General features: G+C 43.7%; 1 protein-coding gene across 2 annotated transcripts in view; it reads left to right on the forward strand.

The window, feature by feature from the left end:
• The first annotated feature begins 4,204 nt into the window (after nucleotides 1-4,204).
• PLEKHF2 (pleckstrin homology and FYVE domain containing 2) overlaps nucleotides 4,205-26,534 on the forward strand; it is a 33,143-nt gene continuing 10,813 nt past the window's right edge. The window contains exon 1 of one of the 2 annotated variants that reach the window (XM_039523930.1): nucleotides 4,205-4,226. The gene's annotated coding sequence lies outside the window, so the exon portion shown is untranslated. Of the gene's footprint in view, nucleotides 4,227-4,553; nucleotides 4,861-26,534 lie in introns of those variants that run through there. The other variant, XM_039523928.1, reaches the window with a different exon arrangement.

Genomic DNA, 26,534 nt, shown 5'->3' on the forward strand with positions numbered 1-26,534 from the left:
TCTCTGTTGATACTAACACCTTCTTGTCAACTGTTGGGAATGGACCACATCCACCTTGACTGAATTGGCCTCATTAGCACTACAAAAAGTAATTTTCCCTCTGTTGATATTTACCCCTTCTTGTCAACTGTTGGGAATGGGCCACATCCACCCTAATTGAACTGGTCTTGTTAGCACTGACCCCCCACTTGGTAAGGCAATTCCCATCTTTTCATATGCTGTATATTTATACCTGCTTACTGTATTTTCCACTCCATGAATCTGATGAAGTGGGTTATAGTCTATGAAAGCTTATGCCCAAATAAATTTGTTAGTCTCTAAGGTGCCACAAGGATTCCTCATTGTTTTTACACCACACAATGATTTTCAGGACCAGTGTGTCACCAGTTTGCATGTGATACCTTACAGTACACAACACCTTTTAGATACAGATTATGACAACAGTGAGTTGGAGTATATTGAGTATGTTAGGCCTGACAAGTGTTGCTGACACAGAATAGTAAACCACCAATAAGCCTCTGTGTCACAGATGGACAAGCTGCAATTTCTGCAGCAAGGAAGTTGATAGCAATGCTGTATGACCAGAGCAAGAAAGAAAAGGAGACCCTCAGAGACCTGAATTGTTTGTGCTGCCATCTAGCCACCAAAAAGGACTAGTCACTGGCCAAACCCCCATCATGTGAGGGCAGTTTTGAAGATCATATCAAAAGAGCATCTTGGCAAACAAAGATTTGGAAGTCTTTGCATACAGGCAAGCCAGATATTGGATCACCATTGCAACATGGATGGAAAAAAGTGGATGTCTGCTGTTCACCCACTAATAGAAGTAGAATGTGGTAGAAACCTGGAACCAGATACTCACCTGATATGAACTGACCCAGCTCCATTGAAGTGGGGGAGGAGCTGCTGGGGCTCCAGGGTTCCCCCCACCCACAGTGACTGAAAGTGTGGGGTCCCCCCTGCTGCTGGCAGCAGCTTGGAGCTATGGGGTCTACTCCTTGCAGTTGGGAGCTGCGGGGTGCCCCCAACTACGGCAGAGGCTTGGAGCTGTGGGGGTCCCTCCGCTACTCTCAGTGGTGGCTTGGAGGAACAGGGGCCCCCTGCCACCTGTGGTGCTGGCTGGGGACTGTGAGGGGGCCTCTGCTTTCCGCAGTGGCTGGGAGTTGCAGGTGGGCCCCACTGGCCGACAGCAGGTCCAGCCCTGCCATCCTGGGGCTGAAGCAAAAATGTCACAGAGGTCTCTGGAAGTCATTTTGTGACAAAATCTTAGTCTTAGCAATAGGTGCACACTCCCTGTGCAGCCTCCCTAATTCTGCCCTTCCACCTTAACCCCATACAGCATAACAGACCAGGTTTCACTGTGGCCACTTGGGCCAAGGTAGAATTTGTTCCTTTTTTTTTTAAAAAATGCAGTCATCTTTAAAACCAAGGCTCTGGGGGAGAAATACCAAAAACTTCCTTTAGACACTCCACCAGTTAGTTTCTTAATTTGGATTTTTCATAGATGAAGGATTTGGAGCCATTTCTTTTCTGCCAAAAAGCCAGTAATTTCACAGCCCAATAATTAGGTGAATATGAAAATTGGAGAACCCAAACCCTACTGTCTTCATATAAGTAAACCACCTTAATGAACTAAAAATGTTGTTGCTGTTTTTCTGAGTTTCTCTCACAGCACAAACTTGTACATTTTGATGTTGTGTCATTAGGCTGTGATACAATGTGGTCAAATCTGTGTATAACATAATTATATTGCAGGAAAAATATTATCATCTCCCAAAGTGTTTCATAGGCTTGAAAAAGCAATTTCAGGGTCTGTGAACAGCCTCTACTGCTTGCACAATTTACCCTATAAAAATAGTGAGGTGCTAGAAATCTTAGAATAGGTGGTAACCCTACAACCAAGGGATTAGCACAAATGGGTTGCCTAAAACAGTGGTTTTCAAACTGCAGGTCACGACCCAGACTGGGTCGTGGAATGTAAGGCACTGGGTTACGGTCGCTCTGGTAAGCACCACTAACTGGGCCATTAAAAGTCCCGTCGGTGGTGCTGCCCAGCTAAGGCAGGCTAGTCCCTACCTGTTCTGACACGGTGCACCCCGGAAGTGGCCAGCAGCAGGTCCGGCTCCTAAATGGGGGGGCCAAGGGGCTCCACGCACTGCCCCCACCCCGAGCATGGGCTCTGCACTCCGACCAATGGGTGCTTGGAAGGGGAGTGGTGTCTTCAGGCGAGAGCCGCACAGAGCTTCTTGCACTCCTCCGCCTAGGAGCTGGACATGCTGCTGGCCGCTTCTGGAGCACAGTGCGGTCCATGGTGCCAGGACAGGCAGGAAGTCTACCTTAGCACCCCCACGCTGCTGCTGACTGGGAGCCGCCTGAGGTAAGCCCGTGCCCCAACCCCGTGCTCCAATCCCCTGCTCCAGCCCTGAGCCCCCCCCAAACCCAGAGCCCCTTCCTGTACCCCAAACCCCTCATCCCTGGCCCTACCCGAGCCTGCACCCCCAGCCCAGAGCCCTGACCCCCTCCCATACCCCAACCCTCTGCCCCAGCCCTGAGACCCCTCAAACCCAGAGCTCCCTCCTGCACCCTTCATCCCCTTCCCCCCAGAGCCTGCATCCACAGCCCAGAGCCCTGACCCCCTCCTGCACCACAACCCCCTGCCCCAGCTCTGAGCCCCCCCAAACCCAGAGTCCCCTGCTGCACCCCAAACCCCTTATCCCTGGCCCCACCCCAGAGCCTGCACCACCACCCCAGAGCCCTGAGCCTCTCCTGTACCCCAACCCCTCCCCAAACCAGAGCCCCCAACCACACAGTGAACCCCACATTACAGGCCCCACCTCTTGCCTCTATCCCAGCCCTGAGCCCCTCCCACACCTCCACCCCCTCATCCCCAGCTCCGCTGGGTTGTGGGCATCAACAATTTTCTTCAACTGGGTCGCCAGAAAAAAAGATTGAAAATGTTGTACTGAAAAACTTGGGTAGGCAACTCAAGTAGTCATTTAAAACAAGAGTAAAGGATTCTGTTGGGAAAATTAGATCCTTTATGCAGCATTTTAGTATACAGGGTGCAATACAATAGATCAGTTTGGCGAGCTCTTATTCAAAATCAAAAATTTTCAGGACCCCCATCCACTTTTTACTGTGACAGTAAATTTATCATTGACAACAGTGATCTGCCCATATAATGTGTGTGTGTATATTTCACGAGGTTGACGGACCTTGATGTGGAAGGATAAGGATGTGCAGGAAGTGAGGGAAGAAGATTTTTTTTTGCATTAGATTTGCAATAAAATTTGCAATGCTTCATGTCCCACCCACCCCCAATTGCCTTTCATGATCCTCCTTGGGGGCTGCTCCCCACCATCAGCTGAGACACACTGCAATATATCACCAGTTCCTAGCTTGGGGACTGTGACTAGCTGTAAGGGTGATGCAACTACTCTCTGCCTTTCACATATTGCAAAATGGGAGGAGGGTGCCAGATAGATCCTGGCTAGATGAGAGCAGGATCCCAGTATGAAAAAGGCTGAAAAACACTGCAGTTGATGAAGTGTGCTGAATAGTTAATAAATATCTGCCTCAAGAATCTTACAACCTAAGGGTTCAGCTTGTAGAGCACATAGAATTGCGTGAGTGCTTCACAGAACAATTATTTCAGGGAAGGTGGCTGGATCACCAGAAGTTTTACTGAAGAGGGGAGGGAGGTTGGCATAATTTAGTATTAGTCTGTTGTAATTGTATGCACTGAAATGCAAAGAGTCTGAGTCTAGATCTAGAGTAGGCAAAAGAGACAAAAAGAGCAGTCAGAAGAGAATCACATGGAGATCAAAGAAAGCAGGAGGAGATGACAGGGCTAAGAGTCTCATTAGATTTAATGAGGAAGAAGCCTGCATATAAGTGAAGTAAGGGCAAGATGTGGTCAGAGGAGCAGAAGATGCAGATGAGGTTTAATTTTGTCTTGTTTATCAAAATAATCCACATATTTCCAAAGTTTAGAACTGACTGACGTTGTTCACACAGTTTTTATTTGCTCCACACTAACATCGGGTTGGGATTCAACTCAAACTTGACATTTTTCCAGGTATAAAGAGTCATCTCATGAGCTGTGGGAACAATGCGAAACCCTGTAAATAGTTCATTGACTCACCCGCATCAAGAGGAACCCTCCCTAAAGGAAAGCTTTGAAAACAATAAGGAAGAAGTTGCATCAACCAATTAGGAGACTTGGGGTAAGGTCTGCATTGGAGGAGTCTGTACAAGTGAGGGAGCTGGGGAAGGGCAGCTCTGTACAGGGGATTTTCTCCAACGAATGTAGGGGGGACTCCTCAGAGAGTGAAGGGGGCTGGGGGCAGGAAAGTTTGGGGATGGAGACTCTCCTCCAGTGAAGTGGGGCGGGTGGAGAGTCTCCAGAGAGTGAAGGGGCAGGGCTCTGGGGGGGACTCTGCAGAGGGGGGGGCAGGCAGGTTTGGGGATGGGGACTCTCTCGCCAGTGAGGGAGGGGTGGGCAGCAGGCAGGTCTATGAAGAGGGTGGAGACTCTCCAGTAAGTGCGGGAAGAGGAGTTGAGTCTTTCATCCATTCCCCACTGCTCAGAGCCCGGTGGGAAGCTCCTGAGCGGCTTAGCCCCCAGCCAAGCGCTGCGAAGCCCTTCCCCTCCTCTCCCAAGATGGCGGCGCCCCTCCCCCCTTGGATCCCAAGGGCTGGGGCGGGGCCCCTGGAGCCCGTCCTCCCGCAGCTGCGGCCAGGGACGGTTATGTGTGAGCGCTGCTGGGCGGGCGTGGGACGCGGCTGGCAGTTAGCAGGGGCGAGCGCAGCTGGGGCCCGAGCGGAGAGAGCTGCGCGCGCCGGGCCGCGCTCTGCCTGGGTGAGTAGCGCGGCTGGGGGTGGCGAGTCTCGTGTCCTCGAGGCACCGGCAGGCTCGGCTGCAGCAGGAGCCAGGCGGGCGGCGACGGGCAAACTTTTCTTGCGGGCTCTCGCTGCCTGGGCTCCGGCTGCTGCTCCGCGGCCATGTTGGGAGCCCGTGTCGCCGGGCAGGCGCGGGAGCTGCCCCTGGGGGGGGTGGGCAGGGTGCGACCTCGTCCTCGGGATCTCGACTGACAAGCTTCGCCCGCGGGAGTTTGCTCCTGGGGGAGGTCGGTGCGGTGCGGTGGGGAGGCGTTTCCCCGCATCTCCGCAGGGCAAGGTGCCGGCCCCGGCCCCAGCCCCGTGCGGGGCGGCAAAGGCGGGGCTCGGGCGCGACAGCGCTGGGAGTTGTAGGTGCTCCGTGCCCATCCCGGGCCGGTGGTTACTCACCCCTAGCCCGGCTGCAGGCAGTGCCGGCGGGCGGGCGGGCGGGCGGGACTCCAGTCCTGCCTCCCCGTACGGGGCGTACGCAGGGCCTGGAGCCCCTGCTGCCCTGGCCCCGGGGTTCCGCGCAGCGGGGAGGCGAGTATTGGGCTGCGGGAGGGAGGAGACTCCCTGTAACTTGACAGCATCGGTTATGGGAGTGGATTGTGACTGGAGGGGAGCGAGCTCCCCTGTATTTATTGTCACGTCGAAAGGACCCTGTGGTTGTGGCAGCCGCGGGTAAACCTCTCACTCGCTGGAACAGCGTTGGGCCCATAGTCTTTAGTTGTCTGGTTTTGTTGTTTAACTTCACTTATAAATCGCCCTATAGTCAAACTAACCCCCCCAAATCCTGGGTAACTGCGGAAATAAATATTTGGGTTTAGGGATTTATTTGGGGTTTGTGCACCGTATTTTACAGGTCAGGTTTTTTTCTTGGAAAAATGATTACATTTGTGTAATCTTGTTTTTATTTTTTTGGGGTTGTGACAGTCTGTTGGTATGCATACTTCCACCTTGTCATGTTCTCTGTATGTATAAATATCCCCTGTCTGTGTGTTCCATTCTGTGCATCCGAAGAAGAGAGCTGTAGCTCACGAAAGCTCATGCTTAAATAAATTTGTTAGTCTTTAAGGTGCCACAAGTACTCCTGGTTTTTTTTTTGCGGATACAGACTAACATGGCTGCTACTCTGAAACCTGTCATGTAGGGATTGCGTCTCTTTTGAAGTACCCTGCTAACTCTTTAAAAAGAGAGAGTGCTTAAGTATAGTGTGTAAAATTCATGATGCATGTTCCAACTTATCCTTTGAAGCAAATATATGTTCTATGGCTCAATAAATGCCAGTTGCCAGAAGAGGGATTTATTTGGAGCTGTGTGTGTATATATAGATCTAGATCTACAGTGCCTATACAGACCAGCCTGGTGTGTATGGACAGACTCCTGTGCAAATGTGGAATACCCTTGAATTTAGTGGGTCTCCATGTGAGTGTGGGGATTTGCTTGTGTGTCAGGCCTAGATGTTGCAACATAAGCGCTATATAAGTAGAAGGATAGATGTTGGCTGGTCAAATCAGTATGAAGTTTCCATTGAACACAATCCTTAATTGGTACGCCATTTATTATTACTCTCATCTCCTTTGGGCTTCCATGAAGACATTTGAATAAACATAGCAAATGGAAGATAAGTAGTGATAAATATTTGATTACTTAATTTGAAGACTTTGCACAAATGTGATCTGTTTAAAGTTGTTTTCAGTGTTGTTGTAGCCATGTTGGTCCCACAGATTTTAGAGGCAGGGTGGATGAGGTAATATCTCTTATTGGACCAGCTTCTGTTGATGAAAGAGACAAGCTTTCAAGCTACACAGCTCTTCTTCAGGTCTGGGAAACGTCTTGCGGCTTGTCTTCAGATACAGTGCTACAGCAGTGCAGCTGCCGCACGTTCGTGAAGATGCTCTTACGCCTATGGGAGAACTTCTACCGTTTGTGTAGTTTAATCCACCTCCCTGAGAGGCGGTAGCTATGTTGGCGGGAGAAACTCCCGTCAACATAGCCGTGTCTACGCAGCGAGTTAGGCCATTTTAACTATGTTGCTTAGTGGTGTGGATATAGGTTGGTAGGTCTGTTGTGTAGCCCTAGCCTTAAAGTGTGTTGACTACTATGCTAAACTAAGTTCCACCTTGTATTTAATTATATTTTCCCAGACCTGAAAAAAGAGCTCTGTGTAGCTTGAAAACTTGTCCCTTTCATCAACAGAAGTTGGTTCCATAAAAGACATTTTCACCCACCTTGTCTTTTTAGTTCATCCAGGGCAGCTACTTACCTCTAATCAAATCTATGAATAAATGGTTAAATTTAAAGAGATTTGAAACAGTTTGATACGATTACTAAATTTTTTTTGTAAAACTGCCTGAATCTTCCGTTTGTCAGCATGACTAAGTATGTTAGCATTTTTGTAATTTGTATATTGAAGTGTATATTTGATCTATTGAAACAGTCTAATTTTAAATGTGATGCGTTATTCCAGGGGTTCTCAAACTGGGGGTCAGGACCCCTCAAAGGATCAGAAAGCTATTACATGGGGGGGTCGCGAGCCTGCTTTACCTCCAACATTTGTAATGGTGTTAAATGTTTTTATTATATATTTATAAGGGGGGGTTGCACTCAAGAGGCTTGCTGTGTGAAAGGGGTCACCTGTAGAAAAGTTTGAGAACCACTACGTTATTCTGAAAGCAATTCTTAACCATTATACATTTAAAATAAGGCAAAAGAATATTACCGCCAGTTGCTTTTTTCTCTTTTGGTTTGTGAATACTTAGTGATATTTTTCTATGTTCGGGAACAATGAATTGCACTCCTAGTAAATACTACTTGGCTACTTTTTTTAGTCTAAAATGTACCACTTTATTTAGAAATGTGGCTGCTGCCCAGCTACTGATTTTAATCCTTGACTTCATAAGTATTTTTAGTAAGCAAAGCTACTGCACATACCTGGAACTGTGGATTAAGGATTCCTTTAATACCTTGACTAAATTGACCATAATAGTCTAGAAGCATCATAAGACTTCATATTCATTAAATTTGTTTGGTTACTCTAGAGACTGATGTCTAATACTGCCAAATAAGTTATTTGAGTTTGTAATGCATCCAACATTTTAAATTAAAAGAAGATGAATTAACACAACTAGGGAAGTGAGACTAAAATTAAACTGACAAATTTTTGACTACTTCCTCCCTTTTCCCAAATAAGAGATTCAAATACTTGCTCAACTTCAAGATTTGTGCAGTTTAATTGGTTATTGTTAGTGATGGACTTCAGAGACGAGAGGGGAAAAAATAACAGAAAATGTGGAAATGGCCGAAGTGCTAAATTACTTTTTTTGTTTGTTTTTCACCAAAAAGGTTAGTAGTGAATCTAATATAGTGAATGCCAGTGAAAATGTGGTAGGCTCAGTGGCTAAAAGAGGGAAAGAACAAGTTAAAAATTACATAGGCTATGTCTACACCCAGAGTCCTTACAGTGGCACGGCTGTACTGATGCAAGGTAAGATCTCCCGTGTATGTAGTTCTCCTGTTGGCATAATTTAACCACCCCCACTGAGTGGCAGCAGCTATAGCACCGGAAGAGCATGTCCCACTGATGTGGCGCTATCCACACCAGCACATCTGTCGGTGTAAACTTATATCGCTCAGGGGTGTGAAAAAAGCTTTACTGACAAAAGTGCTAGTGTAGACATTGCCTTAGACGAGTTAGATGTCTGAAAGTCACTAAGGCCTGATGAAATACATCCTAGAATAGTCAAGGAGCTGACAGAGAAGATATCTGAGCCATTAATGATTATCTTTGAAAAGTCATGGAAGACCAGAATGTTTCCAGAGGATTGGAAAGGGGTAAATATTGTGCAATCAATTTGCGAACACCTAGAAGATAATAATGTGATAAGTAACAGTCAGCATGGATTTGTCAAGAACAAATCATGTCAAACCAACACAATAGATTTCTTTGACAGGCTTAACAAGCATTTTGGATGGGGGCAGCACTTGATGTGGTATATCTTGACTTTAAGGCTTTTGATAGTGGCTTGCATGACCTTCTTATAAACAAACTAGGGAAATGCAACCTAGGTGGATCTACTATAAGGTGCATAACTACTCTCTGGGAGTGGTTTTCCAACCAGTTATCAGTGGTTCACAGTCAAGCTGGAAGGGCATATCCAGTGGGGTTCTGCAGGGATCAGTTTTGGGTCCGGTTCTATTCAATATCTTCATCTATGATTTATAATGGCAGAGAGAGCACACTTACTTTGTAGACGATACTGAACTGAGAGGGGTTGCAAGTGCTTTGGAAGCTAGGATTAAATTTCAAAATGATTTGGACACACTGGAGAAATGGTTTGAAGTAAATAGGATGAAATTCAATAAGGACAAATGCAAAATACTCCACTTAGGAAGGAACAAACGTGCACACACAATGGGAAATGACTGCTTAGGATGGAGTACTGTGGAAAGGGATCTGGGTTCACAAGCTAAATGAGTCAACAGTGTAACACTGTTGCAAAAAAAAGCAAACATCATTCTGGGATGTAATAGCAGCAGTGTTGTAAGCAAGACACGAGAAGTAATTCTTCTGCTCTATTCTGCACTGAGTAGGCCTCAACTGGAGTATTGTGTCCAGTTATGGGTGTCACGTTTCAGGAAAGATGCTGACAAATTGGAGAAAGTCCAGAGGAGAGCAACAAAAATGATTAAAGGTCTAGAAAACATGACTTATGAGGAATGATTGAAAAAACTAGGTTTGTTTAGTCTGGAGAAGAGAATACTGAGAGGGGGCATAACAGTTTTCAAGTACATAAAAGCTTGTTACAAGGAGGACAGAGAAAAATTGTTGTTCTTAACCTCCGAGTTAAATTGTAGCAAAGGCAGTTTAGGTTGGACATTAGGAAAAACTTCCTGTCAGGGTAGTTAAGTAATGGATTAAATTGCCTAGGGAGATTGTAGAATCTCCATCATTGGAGAATTTTAAGAGCAGTTTGGACAAACACCTGTCAGGAATGGTCTGGATAATACTCAATCCTGCCATGAGTGCAGGGGACTGGGGTCGGACTAGATGATCTCTCAGGTTCCCTTTCAGTCTTATGATTCTATGAGGTGTGTGTTTCTTTGAACATTATTTTTCATGAGTCTCATTAGTATGTGGTGTTGCTACAGATGATCTATAGTGCTTGGGCACAACAATATGAGAGAGCATCTTTAGCTCTGAATTTAAACTATAACTTTAATTATACTTTTAGAGTTAACTTTTAATTGAAGAGTGGTTAAGGAGTTGAGTGCAAAATGAGAATCTTATTTTCGTTATGACTGCCCACATGAATGGCTTCCTGTACTCTGGGTCGACTAATTAAAAACTGTATATTTCCAGGAGTTTGTTTTGAGTATTACAGTTACTGGCTCTAAATGGCATTTATACTGAATCCAGCAGTCCATGGTGTGCTGAATATGAATCACTAATTCCATCTACCCCACATTATTTTTTTACATGGAAAATATCACATGGCTCTTAGAAGGGTGTGATGGGACTTAGTCTCCGTCACCTGCAAGTAAGGGATAAAACACCAGTTAGTTATGCTCTTCACATTAAGGTGGCTGATTATTGCCTCCTGGTGGAACTAGGCCTTATAAGTAGACTTCGAGTATGTCTACATAGCAAAGATAAACCTGTGGCTGGTCTGTGCAGTCGACTCTAGCTCAAGGGGCTCAGGTTGTGGGGCTGTTTCATTGCTGTATAGACTTCTGGGCTTGGGCTGGAGTTGTAGCTTGAGTCAACGTGCCTTAGGTCAAGTTACCGTGGGGTCTACACCCCGTCGACTTCCCTTACTCTTCTCGTCATGGGTAGAGTACAGGGGTCGACCTGAGAGCGATCTGCAGTCGATTTCGCGGGTCTTTACTAGACCCGCTAAATCAGCCGCCGGTGGCTCGATCTCAGAGCTTCGATCCTGGTTGAGCTCAGATCAAGTGTAGATCTGCCCTGAGTGAGCACTGCCACAAAGTGTTTAAGAGGTTAGTGCTGCAAACAAAGCTAGGTAGATGGAGCCACTTAAATTCTAAATCAAAACTGAGCTGTAGAGGCTTGGCATGAGGAGGAAATTGGATTAGTTTCCTCCCTTGTGTCATTCAGAATTGAGAAGGTAAGATTTTTTTTTCCTAATATGCATTGATGGCAGGAGTGTTGTTCATTCTGTAAAGAGGACTGAATTCCATTTTTAATTATGAGTTGTGGGCTGGGATATAAGCTTAGGGTTACATACTTCTTTGATTAACAGTCAATCTCTCACTAATGCAGTGGTCCCCAAACTGTGGGGTGTGCCCTCCAAGAAGGGCGCAGAGAAACGTTCAGGGGGGAGGGATGCAGTGGGGTCCAGGTCAGCCCTCACAAAGACGGGGGGGAGTACCACCCAGCCCCAGCTCAGCTCCTGGCCGTGGCCCCAGCTCCCGGTCGGCCTCTGGCTCACGGCTCCCGCTCCAAGCTCTGGCCCCATTTCTGGCCCTGGCAATCGATCGTGGCACCTGGGGTGGGGGTGCAGACTGGGCAAGGGGAGGTGTGACTGAAAAAATTTGGGGACTACTGCACTAATGTCAGTGGGAGTTTGTACAAAGATCCGGGGGGAACCAACCTGGCTTTTATCTAGTAACTAAACTTTTATTTATTACCATTATTCAATATCTTATTGTCACATTCAGCATAGATTCCAAGACCAGAAGGGACCATTGATCATCTAGTATGACCTCCTGTGTAACAGAGGCGCAGAATTCCCCCAAAATAATTCCTAGAGCGTGTCTCTCTCTCTTTTTTTTTTTTAAATCCAGTCTTGATTTAAAAATAGCCCGTGTTGGAGAATCCACTATGAATCCCAATCAGTTGTTCTAGTGGTTAATTACCCTCACCATTTAAAATTTAGGTCTTATTTCTAGTCTGAATTTCTGTAAGTTCTCTTTCCTTCCTTTGCATTTTTCTCACTGTAGCAACTTTAAAAATCTCACCCATCTGTCTAAGGTGATCAGCAATGAAATAGTTAATGATAAAATGTTAAGCTAAATTATAGCTTTTAACACACACCAGTGTGATTAGTGTTGGTGAGGTGGCTCAGGGCTTCACTCATCTGAGCTGGTGTTTCAGGTTGTCTGCAGACTTGAGCAGACTATAGTAGCTCTGATACACATTTTCTTTATTGCCATAGTTACCTGGATTCAAGCTAGCTCATGTGTAGTTTTGGCTGTGTAGCCATATCCTGGTTGTGGTCAACCCTAGAATTCCCTTACATACGGTAAACTGCTGTTCAATCTACAATGCTCAGAATGAAGTCCTGCTTTCCCATTGAAAGAAAAAGAGCAGTATTGTAAATAACTACATTCCATGGCAACATGCTTTTCATCTTTTCATTGACTTCAGAATAATTTAATTACTTTATATGATTTGTAAAAGCAGTAGTGATATCCAGTTAGGGCACTGTTGTCGACTGTATGGACAGGTAAATTAAATTTAATTTAATTCTGATTAAATTTTCAGAGTTTTTTGTTTGAAAAGAGAATAAAGGTTGTTATACAAAACTTACTTTTTGAAATGGAACAACCTAAGCTTAAGAAGTTGTCCCTTTTTTCCTAAACAAGTACAAAAATTTATAATGTGTTGTAATATTACTTGTGCTCCAAGTAATTTAGACAAGTAGTTGTTTTAATAGTGATGGGGGAGAAAAGGGTTATCTGTAGAAAGTGTGGAAGAATATATTTATCACACTGAAGAATGTTGTAATGTTAGTACAGCTATTATCATGACTTATAAAAACAAGTTAAGTCCTGCAAATACTTATTCATATGAGCAGTTCTGTTGAGGTAAATGGGACTGCTTGAATGAGTATGAATTGCGTACTTGGGGGCTTGCAGAATTAGGGCTGCAATTTTGCACACTAATGTTCTTTTTGATTAGTGTTAATCAGGGTGGATTTGATTTAAATCACTAGTCAGGAAAACTCGATTTAATCATGGTTTTCTACATAAAAGTGCTTTCTTGTGAATAATATGTTTTAAGGTTATAACAACCAACAGCTCAGATAGATGTAGGTTTCATTTTTAGAAGATACACACTGTACATTTTTAAACAGATTTATTTTGAAAATTTTTCAGATTAGTTTTACAGCTATATCAGAAAATGAATGATTGGTTATTTCATTTACCAATGGTAATTGAAGCAGATAGTTCACCTCCCAGTGACTTCATAAATATCTCCAATTCAACAGGTTAATCATTAATATTTGGAGGATTTTCTTGCTGTGCTGTATTAGGAGAGCATCACTAGACAGACATTTAAATTGTTTTTATTTATCTAAAACAACAATGTTAAGTATTCTGGATTTTTTTCTTCAACTGCAAATATATAATATTTTAACATAACAAGCATATGTCCCTCATGTCTCATTTATCTCCGGACTTCTTCTCCTTGTCCAGCTCTATTCTGCCCCCCAACAATCTTCCATTCATTGAACTTTTTGAAACTTTGCACTTTTAGAGAGGGGTAAGGGATTGGCTCTGTGTACACAAATTTGCAGAGGAACAATAGAGTTGAGGTCTGTTATTTCTCACCTTTATTTTATTTATAAATAAACAAACAAACATTTTTGCTGTTAACAAGCATGTTACCTGTGGAGAGAGAAGCCTGTGGAACCCCAGAAGATTGGGTCCCTAATCCATGAACTACTGGAACTCATTTACAAAATTTTTCTTAAACATTACATGAATATATTATCTCATACTATAGAATTAATCCCTATTCCATGATAAAATATCTTTAAGCTATACTGTATCTTAATTAAAACTATCTTTAGATAGGTTTTTTCCTCAAAAAGCATTTTATAAAAAAAAAAATCCGATGTTTTTATTTTTATTTATTTTTATTTCTATCCACCCTGATGTTAATATTGTTTTGAGTATTTTTCTCCTGTATGGTCTCGATAGTCTTTAATCTCAGTAGTGTTAGAGTAAATAATTAATTTCTCTCTAGCATATTTGTTTTCACTTTACAAACAAAGATACACTCATTTGTTGAGTTTTAAAAAACTTGAAGTGCAATACTTCATTTTATAGAGGTAGTTGCTTGCGTGGATTTTTAAAAAATCTGTAGGGCTCATTATCTAGCATGTATTTCAGTAGAATGTACCATGACTTCTGCATATTGTGTAAAAATGGATTCAACCTCTGAAATTTGTGGACTTCAAATACTGGGGTTTTCCTTTTTCATATATAGTAATTTTGAGGCAAGACATAGAAAATAGTTTACTGGAATATTAACATATAGCAGAGGTTCTCAAACTGTGGTCTGCGAGCTCCATTCAGGTGGTCCGTGGATAGTTCCCTTTAAAGTGCGCACCTGGGCGACTGCACACCTAATTAGTGGAGCTGCGCAGGTGTGGCTCCACTATTAGGTGCCTGGACCCTGGAGAAGATGGACATGTAAGGTGAGGTGGTGGCCTTGGGGGGATTAGGGGGTAGATGGGAGGGGGCGGTGGGGTGAGAAGAAGGGGTGAGGGGAATTTGGGATGTGCGGGGCTGTGGTGGCCAGAGAAAGAGGCAACTTTCCCCAGCTCCAGGGCTGCAGCTGACAGGGACAGACAGCCATCCTTCCCAGCCTCAGCTCTGTGGCCGCTGTTGGGGGGTGTGGGAGGGAGGGCTCTCCCTCTCTCCCCCGCTCCTTCCCAGACCCAGGTTGCAGGCTGCCGTGGTGGGGGAGAAAAGGCACATCCATTGTATTACAAAGGTGAGACTAGTGATATTAAAATATAAGTTGTGTGCTTTTATTTGTAGAACAAAAAAATGTTTTGTTAAGGTTTTTTGGATAAAAGCGCTTGCCAATAGTTAGCTAATGGTACAAACAACATTTGGAAAGATCATTAAGTGGTCTGCTGAGACCCTCAGCAATTTTCAAGTGGTCCACGCACCCTGACCACCACCCCAACTCCCCTGCCCTCTATCCAACCCCCCCTCCCTGTTCCCTACCTCCTTACTGCACTGCCTGGAGTGCTGGTAGCTGGTGGTGCTACAGCTGCGCCACCCAGAGCACCAAGACAGGCAGCCGCGCCGCCCAGCTGGAGCCAGCCATGCCACTGCTCAGCACAGAGCACCAGGTCAGGCTGCGGCTCTGCAGCTGCACTGCCTGGCAAGAGCTTGCAGCTCTGCTGCCCAGAGCATTGCGTTGGTGGCACAGTGAACTGAGTTTGCGGGGGAGGGGACCAGGCCAGGATGTGGCCCACGGGCCGTAGTTTGCCCACCTCTGCTCTAGTGACAAGTTTACTAAAAATCAGAGAAATCCCCTTTCCTATAATCGTCTACCAAAAATGAAATAAATGTAATCAGAATGCAATCTAAAACTGTAGAAATAGTCTGACAAACAAATTATTGCTAGTGTCAAGATGTTGAGGGTGCTCGACAGCATGAATCTCATTGCCGTTGGTGATGGAACATTTTGAGTACATTCTGTGGAAATGGGAGGTGTAGGTCTCTCCTCAGTTGCATCATCCTTCCTAATACACATGCCTTTCCATTAATGTAGTGAGTTATTTGCATGTGTTAAGTGGATGAGAGGATGAAATGCAGGACTCTTATGCTGTACTCCACATCTTGGAACTTTTTTGAACTTCTTAGAACAGAAGAAGACTGTGCAACATATACAACTAATTGTGTAAAAAAGGAAAGTTAACTTACCTCTAGCCTTCCTGATTTTGTAATATGGGAAACAAACTTGACACATTTTTTCTTTGCCCCTTTTCAAGTGTGTCATACAGAGTGATCAGGACAGACTCAACTTTGTGAGTATGATTGTATTATGTATTTGATGGTATACAAACACACAGGAAAATAGTCCTGCTCTAAAGACCTTCAAAATAATTTGAAATAGGACACAGCAAGTGAATGATAAGTGGTAGGATGGAAGATGAGGATGATAGTAAGAAATTAACATGATTAGGTGGGCTAGCTGTGTGCGCATGTCCTGAAGGTTCAAAATTATTGAAGTGGGTTTTTGTTTTTTTTAAATCGCTGACCTAGCTATCATTAGCTGTCAGTGTTAAACTCCCACACTGACTTTCATTTGTACACCTGTGCTGCAAATCTGTATGTGGAAGTGATCTTAAGACTACTCCTCTTAGACCAGGAGCACTGTTGTGACTATAAGCTGTTTTTTCAGGAGATAGGTCACAACTACCACTGTATAAGCCCCTTATGTTGGAAGCCAAGGTAAGAGGCATTGACAGCCTTGTTGATAGAGCTACTCTTTCAGTTGTTGTGAATAGTTGTGGCAGCTGTTGGTGTGTGTGAAGGACTGGAAGTCCCTGCAGTTACTCGATAGGCTGTTTTTGAGCTGCTTGATCAAGACAGCAGTACAGCGGTTGGATTAAGTCTTCTAAATGTTGCTGAATGTTCTCATAAGTAGGGATTGTGAAGTTTTGTGGTTGCAGCACTTGGACCTTGTCCAACTCACTAAAGATGAGGTATTTAATGGTCTCTGTTCAGAGGTCCAGAGTGAAAAATCATATGTAGTATGATACCACTGGCAGTCTGTACAGTGAAGTTATGACTGAGCTATATATTGACCCCTTGCCTACCCTGGAGGAGTTTTCCACCTTGTTCAGTTGAACTTCTGGGAGCCCTGGTGTAGACAGGGCTTTCGTATGTAGACCTTTGTTTTTACCTCTGCTTTCAATAGGCTTAACTAAAATGGTGGTAAAATGGGGTTGGCCATGGGAACCTGTTTATGTTATGGCTCTTACCAGGGGCGGCTCTAGGTATTTTGCCGCCCCAAGCATGGCAGGCAGGCTGCCCTCTGCGGCTTGCCTGCGGGAGGTCCCCAGTCCCGCGGATTCGGGGACCAGCAGACCCTCTGCAGGCATGCCGCCAAAGGTAACCTGCCTGCCGCCCTCGTGGCGACCAGCAGAGCGCCCCCCTGTGGCTTGCCGCCCCAAGCATGTGCTTGGCGTGCTGGTGCCTGGAGCCACCTCTGGCTCTTACTGATGAATTAGTAAAAAGAAGAGGAGATGAATTCGTGTTAGCACTGATAGATTTTTTTTTTTTTTTTTTTTTTTGGTACCCATCCTTGGAGTAGACACTGCCACAAAGTCACATCCACACTACAAGGTTAATCTATACAAAGCGAGTAAATGTGATTGCAAACGGAATGCCCTGGTATCACATAACACTGCTTTGAAAGTGTTCTGCAACAATGCTTCAACAATATTCCAACCCCGTTAAGCAGCTGATTAGATTAGCCATGTTGGCCATCTTACAATATTGTAGAAATATTGTACTGTGGCTGTTTTTGAAAGTAGAAATATTTTTTTATACTGGTTCAGCTTTCTGTTACTGTTTGCAGCTCAAAAGAGACTGATCCCACCAGATCAGAAATGGAAGTTAAAATTGTGTTTTTAGAGCATTCTTGCTACTGCGTTTGGGCCCAGTTTTAATCTGTGAGAATGTGGAATCGTGGGACCGATATGGTGGTAATATCCTCTGATTATCATAGAGTTTTGCACCTTGAGTTGGTACGTGAATGGCAAGACGCTTTTGTACACTTGACGTGCACTGAATTATGCCCAAATCATTGTGTATGCATTGGTTTAGACATGCCCTCTCAACTTGCACTTCTTAGTGTTCTCGCTATGTGAATTGTGGAACTGCCTGAACGGCTAAATCAGTTCTTCAGCGAATTATGACTGTTTACCAGTGAGGGCCCTTCCAGGCTACAACTCTCTCTTTTTGTAACCATTTCACGACTCTTATCTGATCTGGGTAAAACAAACATGGTTGAATTTTGACGACACAGCAGCTTCATAACAAAACTATGTTGAACCAAGTCAGGTGAGTCATGAAATGATTACAAAAACACTCTTGAACTTGTAGTGCGGCAGAGAGCTTACTGGTAAGCAACATTCTTTTGTCACAGAGTTGAGTTAGTCTTCCCTAGCAATCCCATGTTTCCTACAGCGTAGCACCAAAGAGTGCAAGCCCAGTAAAGAAAATCAGAAATGTATGTCTGAAAATCTAGGCAATTCACAACATGGAGAGAAAGTAAGGTTCTCTGCATTACATTAGTTAATGTAAACAACTGTATTGTTTAAAGTATTCCTTTACTATTAAATTATTATGGATTAGATGTCCGTTCAGGTGTCTGGGAAATGTGTTCTCTTGGAGGTAAAGATTAAAGACAGTCAAGTATCTTATTTTTAATATACAGGAAGTTTAGTTGAAAGTAGGTGTGTGTAGTTTAGAAGTGCCAAAATAAATAAGCATCTTCCTTGTATTATAGATACCTGATTTTATGTATAAGAGTGGAATGAAAAGGTTTGTTTTAATAAGCATTTGTATAACATGTTACTCTAGAGAGATTAAAGACACTGTTCTTGCTTCAAGCATACAAAGCAGCATTATCTTTTACTTGATTCATTTGGGACCAACTTCTGTTTTTCAATGACTTGGAGTCACTGAAAGCCTTTAATACGTTTAGTCAGTTTCTGACCTGAAGTACCCGAGGGAAAACATAATTTGATAAATCTTTTATGTAAGAGAGGTTTTATGGTAGGCCTTGTATTAATGGGTGACTTAGTAACTCTAAGGTTCTACTGTATGTCTAACACCTTGAGAATGGAGGTTGTTAGTAACTCTGAAATGTTTGTAACTCTGAACAAAATGTGATGGTGGGTTCTTTCAAAAGTTTACAACTGAACGTTGACTTAACACAGCTTTGAAACTTTATCATGGAGAAGAAAAATGCTGCTTATAACAACTTAATTTAAATGAAGCAAGCACAGAAATAGTTTCCTTCCCTGTCATTTTTTTAAGTTTTCTGTTTATTTTTTTAGTTTACATTTAACACTGTACTGCTCTGTACAGTTTTTTTTTGTTTGTTTTTTTTTAAATGTGGCCTCCACGGCCTGATTGTGTACTTCCAGTTCCAAATGAGGTGTGTGGTTGACCGGTCAGTTTGTAACTCTGAGGTTCTACTGTATTTGTATTGTAGTAACATCATAATTAGTTACATAATGTAAACTGGTATGCATATCAAATCTGATTAATAAATGCTTACAAAATGAGTCTGGTAACATTTGTAAAGATATTGCAACATCTAGATTGAATTTTTTATTCTGCAGTTCAGAATGGTATGGCCACTAGTGCAGTGGGTCTGAAACTTTTTTTTACTGGCGACCCCTTTCACATTGCAAGCCTCTGAGTACGACCCCCCTAATAAGTTAAACACTCTGTTTAATATATTAAACCCCATTATAAATGCTGGAGGCAAGCTGGGTTTGGGGTGGAGATTGACAGTTCGCGACCCCCCATGTAATGACCTTGCGACCCCATGAGGGGTCCTAACCCCCAGTATGAGAACCCCTGCACTAGTGCTTCCATGGTTCTGCAAAATGCTGCAAAAAGTTAAACTTATTTTAGGATTTAAAACAAACATTTTGACTATGGGTTCCCTTTCCTTAGCCATATATTATAGCAACATTAAGGCTTGCGTTCTGCAAATACGCATTTGGGATGCCATCCAACTTGAAGCAAAAGCAGTAAAATTCTTTCCATTGACTTTAATTTGAGTTGGATCAGATCCATGCGTAACAAGGATGGGAGCACTTGCATGTGTTAAGTTGATCAGTTGCACAAGAGTTTGCAGCACTAGGTCTTAATTTGCAAACTTTCCCAAAACTGAGCTGAAATTACTGACGATGTTTCATAAACAAAAAGTCTACACTAGTCGCATTATGTTTGCCAAATATGGAGTTGGAGGGGGTTATGTAAATTATCTTTGTAAATTTCCTGGCTCCAGATGGAATCGCTAACAGTCTCGAAAGATAATATTGTGAACAAAATTGTTCAAATTAAAACTTCTAACTTGTTCAGAGAAATTTTATGAAACTGGAAAACAATTAAAATAAAGTTCAGTGTAAAAGGCATATCGTGTGTACATATTTGCACCATTTAAAGTGTGCTGGACAGGTGCAAAATGTGTATCTGAAAACTGACTTTAATTTTCAGGATTCCTCCCTTCTAGACCTTAAAAAAAATCTACTTGCCAATATACAGTAGGAAACTCTTTTTTTTTTTTTTTTTTTTTTTTTTATTCAACCGTCTCATCACCTCATTGTTCATAGTTCTGGTTATCCAGCTAATTTTTAACGTTCTTCTATAACACCAAGACTGAGTTGTCTGTGTGCTTCTTGAGTCCAGCTCTCACATCCATAGAGGAGCACTTAGTAATTTAGTGTGTGTGTGTGCAGTTTGAACTTTCAGCAGCTTTGGAAGTTGTTGAATACGTTTTTTTTTTCTCCCAAGCTGTATCCTTCTCTTAATTTCTTTGTCACATTTTCCGTCTGATGTTGTTAGGCTTCCTAGGTAGGGGAAATTTTTGCTTGTACTACCATTTCACTGTCAAGATATCAGCGTTGCCTACTTCATGCATAAATATTTACTTGTTATATTTTTTTCTTCCTAATGTTGATTGTCATTCTGTCTTTCTTGCAAGTATTGTTCACAGTAATAAGTACAACTCTACCTCGATAAAACGCTGTCCTTGGGAGCCAAAAAATCTTACCATGTTATAGGTCAAACCGTGTTGTATTGAACTTGCTTTGATCCACCAGAGTGTGAAGCCCTTCCCACCCCAGCGCACTGCTTTACCGCCTTATATACAAATTTGTGTTATATCGGGCAGTGTTATATCGAGGTAGCAGTGTATGTTCTGAAGTTTTTCCCTAGTTGAAGTTATGAAGACTGGGCCACTGGCATATTTTATGTTCATGTATATGCCATTGAACTGTGTGTTTTATTTGGTGTCTTATAAAATTTCCCTCATTATACCTTCTAACTATGTATTAAATAGTTGCTGAGATAGGATGCACGCTTTTCTTGATGTTGCAATACTCAATTCATAGTTTGTTTGGCTTGATGTGATTGGAATAACAGAGACTTGGTGGGATAACTCAAATGACTGGAGTACTGTCATGGATGGATATAAACTGTTCAGGAAGGACAGGCAAGGCAGAAAAGGCGGGGGAGTTGCATTGTATGTAAGAGAGCAGTATAACTGCTCAGAGCTCCGGTATGAAACCGCAGGAAAAACCTGAGAGTCTCTGGATTAAGTTTAGAAGTGTGAGCAACAAGGGTGATGTCGTGGTGGGAGTCTGCTATAGACTACCAGACCAGGGAGATGAGGCGGTCGAGGCTTTCTTCCGGCAACTAACAGAAGTTACTAGATCGCAATCCCTGGTTCTCATGGGAGACCTTAATCACCCTGATATCTGCTGAGAGAGCAATATAGCGATGCACAGACAATCCAGGAAGTTTTTGGAAAGTGTAGGGGACAATTCCCTGGTGCAAGTGCTGGAGGAACCAGCTAGGGGCAGAACTCTTCTTGTCCTGCTGCTCATAAACTGGGAAGAATTAGTAGGGGAAGCAAAAGTGGATGGGAACCTGGGAGGCAGTGACCATGAGATGGTCAAGTTCAGGATCCTGGAGATAATGAGGTCAGTTCAATCAGGGCAGTTTTTCCTCCCTTGGTTTTCACACCTCAACTGCTAGAAGAGGGCCTCATCCTTCCTGATTGAACTGACCTCGTTATCTCCAGACTGATTCTGGCCTGCATCTTTATACCTGCCTCTGGAAATTTCTACCACATGTGTCTGACGAAGTGGGTATTCACCCACAAAAGCTTATGCTCCAATATGTCTGTTAGCCTATAAGGTGCCACAGACTCCTTACAGATCCAGACTAACATGGCTTTTTACAGATCCAGACTAACACGGCTACCCCTCTGATAGAGAAATAAAGGATTTCAGGCACAACTGCTGTCAAGCTGGTATCTTTCTTAAGCACTAAGCTCACTCACTTCTAAAAATTAGTTGTGTGTGCTTAGTTTGCTCTTAGTTTAGTTTTCCAGTTACTGTTGCATTGCAGCAGCATTTCTTTCTAATATAGCACTCCTGTAAGTAAAACAGTAAAATTCCCATTATCTGAACTTCTTGGACAGCACCAGATACATTTGGGTAATTGAGAGTCAGAACAGGAAGTCATCTGGTTCTTGGTTGGAAAGGGAGGACCAAGCAGTTGAGTTTTTGATGACTGGGTTTCTGCTGTATAACAAGATTATTGTCGCCTTCCCTCTCCTTTTCCAGCCAAATTACTTTTGGTACATAGCGCAAGCTTTAAATGACTACAGTGGCAGGCTGCCATGTTTATGGTAAACTTGGTGTGTTACCTGAAAGCTATTGTTGGAATATTTTCACAGTGGGAGTTTGATAAAATGTTTTGGTGTCGCTCATCTTAAGCGAAGTTCCTCTTTTTTTTTTTTTTTTTTTTTTTTTGTCTTTTTCTGCCCTCCCCAGTCTGAGTTAGTGGTAGAACATAAGAACGGCCATACTGGGTCAGATCAATGGTTCATTTAACCAATGTTCCTTCTAATTTTTTCCATCCAAGTATGGAATAAATTTTGTGTGTGGATATGGACCACTAGTTTGAATATTTTTTTTAAAAGTTACCCCAGAGATAATTACTCCATCCAGGACAGGCTAGGCATTTTAGAACTCAGTACTCAAAGAATTAAATGCAAGTGTAAGAGAAATAAAAATTATAAAATGCATAGACCAGTCCAGAAACTAAAATAACACACTTTGAAAGAATAAAATTACAGAGAATATATATGCATTGGGGGGAGGGATAGCTCAGTGGTTTGAGCATTGGCCTGCTAAACCCAGGGTTGTGAGTTCAATCCTTGAGGGGGCCACTTAGGGATCTGGGGCAAAAATTGGTCCTGCTAGTGAAGGCAGGGGGCTGGACTCGATGACCTTTCAAGGTCCCTTCCAGTACTAGGAGATTGGTATATCTCCAATTATTACCTATTACAGGAAGTACCAAGAAGTAGTAACAACAAAAATAATTGTGTGTGTGTGTGTGAGAGAGAGAGACTGTCTGTCTGTCTGTGCTGGCTACTGGGGAAGTCTCCGAGAGATGCTGTGCGCTGTCTCGTTAAGGCACTTTCACTCGCCGCGGGAGGGCTCAGAAGGCTCATTCAGACTTCAGACCACAGCAGCTCTCCTGCTCCTGAGTCCTGTTCTCCCCTGTGGAGATGGGGTACGTGGATGGGAGGGAGGGAGGCAGGAGGAGTGGAAGAGACTGAGTGAGTGAGAAACAGAGATTGTGTGTGCTGGTGGTTGGGGGAGTCTCTGAGACACCGTGTGCTGTCTCTCTAAAGCACTCCCTCATTGCGGAGGGCTCAGAAGGCTTGTTCAGACCTCAGACCACAGCAGCTCTCCTGCTCTTGAGCCCTGTTCCCACTTCCCTGCTCTGCAGAGATAGGATACAGAGGGGGAGGGGGACACCCTGACATCAGCACATTCTTCTCTCTTCCCCCCACTCTGCACAGCCAGCAGGCGGGTCCCAGGAACAGCTGGCCCTTGGCTCCAAGGCAGAGGACAGGAGCAACATGGCTGTAAAGCAGCAGGGGGAGGGGAATGTGAACACATGGTGCCAGATGTTCACAGCTCTGCTAATGAAGGGTGTGGCCCTTGAATCACTCCTGGGTGGCCGCCCGACTGCGCAGCTTAGAAGGAACGTAGCATCTATCCCAGTCTTCTGACAATGGCCAATGCCAAGTGCTTTGGAGGGAATGAAAAGAACAGGGCAATTATCGAGTGATCCATCCTCTGTCATCCACTCCCAGCTTCTGGCAGTCAGAGGCTAGGGATCCTCGGAGTGTGAGGTAGTGTCCCTGAGCATCTTGGCTAATAGCCATTTAGGGATCTATCCTCTATGAACTTATTTTGATTCTTTTGTGAACCCAGTTAGAAGAAGAAACACATGGGGATCAAAGTATTACTTATATGGTGCCTAAACTATGAGGTCGTTTGGGTCCTAAGTTTTCTAGGCTCCTAAAAGTTCCTCAAGAGACCAAATTTTGGCATATGTATGACAGTGTTAATGTGCTTCAGGAGACATGCTGAGTCTTTCTTACTTAGAGGAGGGTCACCATGTTGCAGGATTTTGGGGGGTGATTGGAAATAAGTCACGGAAGTGGTAACTTCAGGTTTTTCTCCCAGTAGGAAAAAAGTAATCCCCTATCTTCAGTTTCTTATTCAGGAAGATGTGCCGCAGCAGTAGCCTCATCAGGCTTATCTTGTGAAGCTAACTTTCATCCTTATCTATGGTTTTTCAGCCCCTCCCCTCCCTCTGAAACTTTGTACCATAGCTCATCTCAGGTCATAACATTTCTGGGAAGCTGGTAAAAAATGAGAACTTAGTTATTGGCTGAAATCCTGTCCCCGCTGAAGTCAATGGCAAAACTTGAATTCAGTGGGGCCGATATTTCACCCTGTTTAGAATGTCTGTGGGTTTTGGGCTTATATCTCCAAAATGGCTTGGTCTGCCAACTCCATGTTAATTTTGTTGGCCTTGTTGAGAAATGCCTTTTTAATGTGGTGTGGGTTTTGTGGAAGAGTGGTTAGTGGGAAGGGAAATTAGAAGTATAATCAGAATTCGTCTCCAAATTGAGTGCTAGTTATCACTGCAAAATTAACTTAAGTCTCATCCTCACATACAAACCCTTAACTTGAGTATGATGGTGCTCTTAACTCAAGTTGGCTGACTCCCAGAGAGTTTAGACTACAGCTCGAGTTAGAAAACACCGCTGTGTGTAGCCTAGCTGCAAAACCCTCCAGCTAGCTAACTCAGAGGAGTTAATTTGAGTGTGGATAATATGTTTTCATTGCAGTTAACTCATACACTAAAGCAACCAAAATAGGGGTGGCCAGGAGCTCATTAAAGCAGGGATATAAATAGTGAGCACTGGATAGCTTGTGGAAGGGCCCTGAAATAGAATAGGAAGAGTTTTCCTTGTCCAGGGCAGGAAGTAAGGAGGAATTGGAGGATTGACAATATAGTAAGATTGCCAAAGAGAGTTCAAATTAAATCTCTTTTGCTTTTGTTACTCCATTCGTGACTCCCAGTACATGGGTGGGAGGAGTAGCTCAGTGGTTTGCACATTGGCCTGCTAAACCCACGGTTGTGAGTTCAGTCCTTGAGGGGGCCACTTACTGATTTTGACCCAGATCCCTACTTGGTCCTGCTAGTGAAGGCAGGGGGCTGGACTCAGTGACCTTTCAGGGTCCCTTCCAGCTCTATGAGATAGGTATATATTGGGGCCATGATGAAGAAATGCTCTGTGCAGAGCTGTGTGCAACTTCAATTGTCAGGATACAATATCCTTGTTCTTTATCATTCCCACCACCCCCAACTGTTGTTTGTGGATACAGCCTGGGTATGGCTCCTAGAGAGCTGCAAAGATGGTAATGTAGTGGTAGGAGGCTTTATGAAATGCTAATGTAGACATAGCCATTGTGACTATTATCAGCAAGCTAGAGTTAAGGCTAAAACCAGAAGTTAAATAGCAGGATGCTCTATAGATCAACAGAGAGACAAGCCTGCGTTTTCTGCTATTTGTTTTTGACTCTTGCTTGACAGAATTAAGCTTCAATTTCTTGTTTAAATGTAGACTAAAGGATGAACATGAACTATATTGACGATATTTGTTGCTTGCTTATTTGGCTGATTTTAACCTTTTGGGATATTGAGATGGAGAAATGAAAATACTTAGTTCTAGTATATAGTAGCTATCGAAGCTATTTTGTGGCACAAAAGCAGCAAAGGTTCAGAGTCCAGTTATTAAACTAAAATTTCTGTATGAAATACTAAAGTGTGTAAAGGGGGGGGAATTGCTTTAATCATAAGTACAGCTTGTGTAGTGTTTAATATAATGAAATTTACACATTACAGCAAGATACTAACTTAAAGAAGTCGTAATTAATACAAGCAACCTCAATAAAATGAAGCTTTTGCTCAGAATCTTCAATTAGAAATGGTCTTAAAAGGTGTGTGTAAAGATCTGATAAAGTATTTTTGCACTCTGTTAATAATTTATCTATTTTACATTCTTCAATAAGGCTGAAATACCAAAAGGCCTGTAGGGAGGAGGTAATTAACTTAATGCACTCAAGGAGCATCAAGTAAAATCAGTGTTGTTGTCTCATCGTGTTACTCCTGAGGGCATTCTGCAGACTTTATTTGTCAAATGTGGAGGGTCCAGCATGGCATTGGGGAGCACAGGACACTGGCTGCACATAGGTGGAAGTTCACTGTGCAACTCCCCCGCCCTCAGGACATGGACTCAGCAGTGAGGCTGCACCCAATTGTGACTGAGCGCAAGGACCGGGCCTGCCCCAGAAACACTCTAGGGTTCTGCCCTCCCTGCTGGGTGGGCTCAGCAAGGCAGGATCCAAGTGTGGAGGGGTTTAGTGTGGGGGGATCCATGTGTGGGTTGAGAGGGTTCTCTGTGGGGCAATCTGGGTGTGGGCAGCTCCGTGGGGGACCTGGATGCACAGGGGCTTGTTGGGAGGGTTCTGGGTCCATGGTAATAGGACTCTGCAGGGGGAGTCCAGGTGAAGGTGGTTGAGCTCAGTGAGGGGGATAGAGCTCAGGGGTGGAGATCCAGGTGCAGCTGGTTGGGGCTCAGTAGTTTGGGGATCTGGCTGGGTGGCTTGTTGGGGTGGTCCAGGTGCAGATGGAGTGGGACTTGTCAGGGAGAGTTCTAGGTTCTGCCCCACAATGATTTACCTCTGCCAGCTGCCC

The sequence above is a fragment of the Mauremys reevesii genome, linkage group 2, assembly GCF_016161935.1.
Source record: "Mauremys reevesii isolate NIE-2019 linkage group 2, ASM1616193v1, whole genome shotgun sequence".
Taxonomy (NCBI): Eukaryota; Metazoa; Chordata; order Testudines; family Geoemydidae; genus Mauremys; species Mauremys reevesii.